Below are 4252 nucleotides of genomic sequence, written 5' to 3'. Positions count from 1 at the left end.
GGTTCATTTTTCTACCACCCGACCCCATGCACAACCTTTTAATTAATCATATTATTATCCTTCGTGTGTACTCACTCCTTCTCTGGGTGAAGTTTATTCATGCGCTTTCCAGTACGGATTTTTGGACGCGCCATCTGTTTAGCTGCGTAGTTAATTAGCAACCATTCAAGCACGACCCGCGTGTTATTCGGTTCGGTTGCTCCTCCCTCGTTCTTAGAGGGGTGTGAGGTCACGGCACACTGATTTCCCATACGAATCCTATCAAATGCAGAAAACAATCGAACCCAAACCGTTCATTGGCCGGCTTGAAGGCATGATAAGTTGAGGAAAGGTGCTCCAATGGAAGCGAAACGATTGATTAGAGCATTATCTGATGAAATGTAAATATCGAACAGATCTTTCAGCAGCTTTTTTGCCTACCTTTCCAGGCGTCTCCTTCCCGCTCGCGCAAAACTTTGGTGAGGATCTATTTCCCCCAAAAATCCCCAAAATGAAATGATTACTTAGTCAACGAGCCCATTACGTTCAATCCCGAAACTGTTTACCTTGCACTTGAATCCGTTCCAAAACTGCAAATGGATCATCCTAACACCGGGCAGACTTCTCTTTTCTTCTTCTGTACCCCTACCCCGTCAAAATAAAAGAAGCATTCCATCGCTATCACAAACCTTCTCACGAGCTTCACCAGAAACTGTTCCGTTCTCTTTCCTCAAATAACGTTTAAGTGCCCTCGGAGAAAAGCGAAAAAAGAAAAGACTAGATTTAAATTTCCATTCTAAAACGATTCTTCCGTTGAGAGGGGAATGGTGCTTTACTACTGAGTAAAAACCCTTGTACCATGCAAATTTGTCCCGCCCCAAAAATCCTGGCGGCTGGCGCTTGGGAAAGACACATTTTAAACTCATTTTCATTGTTTCATTGTGTTTAGTGCACAAAAAAAATAGAGCAAAAACAGGACGTCCCGTAAGAACTTAGATTGTTATGCTGTCACGCACAGTTTTTGAAATAAAAATAGAACTCATGCAAAAAATACTGCAAGGAAAACACACAAAAAATGCCTCCTGTAGCGAACGGGATCCGTCAACTCTTTAGTGCTTTTGTAATTATTTCATAGAGAAAACGAACGTGAGGCAAACAAAAAAGAAACAGAGGGAACAAAAAAAGAAGCAAACAACGGAACCCGATACCCGATTGGGCCCCTCGAACTGACAGGCCGGCCCCATGCTCTCCGTTGGCGTTGTCATATTTTGTAACAAAATCTTGGACGAATATCTTTGCCTGGGGTTGTTTTACTTTTTCCTTGTTGGCTGTCGTCCTCTGTCTGCTCACACGACCCAGCACGTGGAGGAGGTGTGTGTGTGTTTGCTCATAAGCTGTGTAAGCGAACATTGGCAAGCCGGGAGGAGAAGAAAAGCCGGCCCTACGAGGCAAAAGTTTTGTCCTATTATCCGAAACCAATGAATTTTGCAACAGGGCAGCGTATCCTCCCTAGCCAACGCTCGCCGTACGGATACTGATGGATGGTGGCTCCTCACGACGGCTCCCAAACGACGGGCCTATTCCACCAGTCCCACCTGCTCGCAGGACATTACCCTTTTGCCTACCAGGGGCTGCATTGTAATGAAAAGGATGATCCAATTTCAATAACGAGAACCGTACGCACCGAAGTGTAACAAACGATTATGGACATTCAACATTCGGGCTGGCTCCGTTGCCCCGTGGCCCCGGGAAGACTTTGGCAGCAAAACGGTGAACGGGAAGGAGCGTGGTAAACTTCAGCGTTTCGGAAACGAATCGAGAACAAAAGGCAACTCGTCGTCCTTTTGAGCTGAAGGCCAAATGGAAAAAAAGCGAGCATGAATGAATGAGACACCTAGAGAGCAAAAAAAAAAAAGGCGGAGAGCGAAAACCGTCTGGCCGTCGGGTAAAGTGATTTTGCGAAAAGGGGACCGCAACCCTTTTCGTCGGTACACTTGAGCCTTGTTTTACGTGTACTGATTTGTTTTGAGCTGGTTTTCCTCATTTTCTGTGGATTCATGGTTTGTTTTCGTTCTTTTCTTTCTTTTAGGGGGAGGGAGTAAGGGGGGTTAAGAAAAGTCAAAATGGATGAGAGGAAACGGTTTAGCATCGTGATGAGTATTAGGTGACGAGATAGAAAGAGAATCGTAAGTGTGTGAACCAAAAAGCCGATTAAAAAGGGCAATGTTGTAATGCAGAACAGTAATTGTCAGGAAATGTTATAGTACCTTTGCCTTCATAGAACAGTTGTTTATTTTATTGTTCACAGTGATCATTATAGTTGAAACAAATGTACCCTAATCCGTCCTAATAGCGACCAAATTTATCTTTTTTTTTTAAAGAACTATCTACACTCCCTAATAGCCAAAATGAGCTAAGCAGCCAATTCTGGCACGCTAAAGATCACTGCTTGAATTCGCCTTTTGTAGTAGATAAACAACATCAAAGTTCCAGGTGGAACCCACTTCTAAATAGCGCCTAAGCCGCTTCCTTATGTTTTAATGCAGGGGATTCTTTTTCTTTGTGTTTTACTTTCAAGGAAGGCGTTAGTATTATTTATTATTTATTTATTTCTTAATTGTTTGCCTCACTGGGCTTTTTTTTACTAGGGAAGACATTTTTTACTTAAATCTAGGGAAGGAGGATTGAGGAATGGGCAAAAATGTGTGGAGAGATTAGGACGAATCCAGTAAGATAGCACGGAAGCGGGATAAAGGAAGATTAAAGTCAAAAGTAGTTATAGTAGTTACTGATGGACTCACACGCTCTAAGCCACGGGTCGTGCTGTGCGAAAGTATAACGCATCCGAGGAATGAAAATGGAGGGTCTGTTACGAAGACTGCGGGAAGGAGCATACAACGGAATATTGGACAGTAAGGAAGGAGCATCAATATTATCGGTAAGTTATCATTAAAATAAACAACACAATTTGTTTCATTTTAGAATTTTGCAAAATTTACTGTAAAATCACTATCTCTTCACATAACATCCCTTTCGTGAATGACTAATCTAGCTTGTTCACAAGCGACGAGACGATTGATGTCAGTCAATCTTGGACACTTTGACATGGGCCACCTTGCACCGATGTCATGCTTTGAAAAGCAATGAAGTTCTACCAAGTTCGGTACACCTTCTTAACAATCCTTCAAGTTACATCATGAACCATACACATCAGGCTAACCAGCTGCATAGTTCCAAAGAGTGAGCTCCATAAAAAGCGCCATAGTTCCTTCCACAAAGTACTGTTTCATTTCTTATTCATTCACGAATTGTTCGTTAAACAGCCATAGCAGCTATAAAGATCGAGCTGGCTTTTTGGGCTGTACTGAAAATGGAAGTAATAAAGTTTATCAGAAAAATGTATACATTCTAGCAGTCGATTCATGGTCAAAGGAAGAAGCTGAAAGGGAAAATTGCCTGAAACGCCTTTGCATCGATTAAATCGTATCTATCCAGACACGATAATAGGTAGCGCAATCGAACTCCAGGTTTGATCTCACTACAGCGATAGATATATTCTTTCAACCCACCCGGACACTGCACTCGTTTGCCTGTCTAATCATTCTGTATACCTCATTTGAAATAAGCAAGCAGTCTTTGTAAGCTCAATTGGCATACTTTCAAAAGCTATCAATGAATTGGTAAATTATATGGTACAATTCTATATTTGTCTAGGATTAATTACGTCGAGAAGATGAACCTAATTTAGTTCGTTTTACAGGGTTTCCCACGATTTATTGGTTGGTTCCCATTCAATTTTTGGTGGATTCCCATATTTTTTTGGTGCGATCCCACGATTTTTTGGCCGTTTCCCAGAATTTGTTGATCCAATTATGTTGATATCCAATCGGAAAATACTAATAGATGATGGGAACGAACCGAAAATCTATGGGATACGACCAAAAAATCTTGGGAACGCACCAAAAACTCATGAGAACTGACCAATAAATCGTGAAAAACCCTGTATTTTCAACACGATTTTCAAGTCTGAACTACAACAACTGCAAGTTCGCAGATTGATTTTGATTTCGTATAAGAGTTACGCCATGTTAGGATTAAGATCTTATTGAATATTCTTGTATGAAAAACATAATTAACAATTCAATCAGACGTCAATTGTTTAGTATACTTTTCATATGCATCATGGCATGCATTTCACGGAGTTTTTAGATGGCATTGGAACCTTAGACTTAGGCAATGGTTTTAATTTTTTATCAATTATCGTAATGTATTT

Source organism: Anopheles coluzzii, chromosome 3 (genome assembly GCF_943734685.1).
Source record: "Anopheles coluzzii chromosome 3, AcolN3, whole genome shotgun sequence".
NCBI classification, from domain to species: Eukaryota; Metazoa; Arthropoda; class Insecta; order Diptera; family Culicidae; genus Anopheles; species Anopheles coluzzii.
This window is presented reverse-complemented; position numbering follows the sequence as displayed.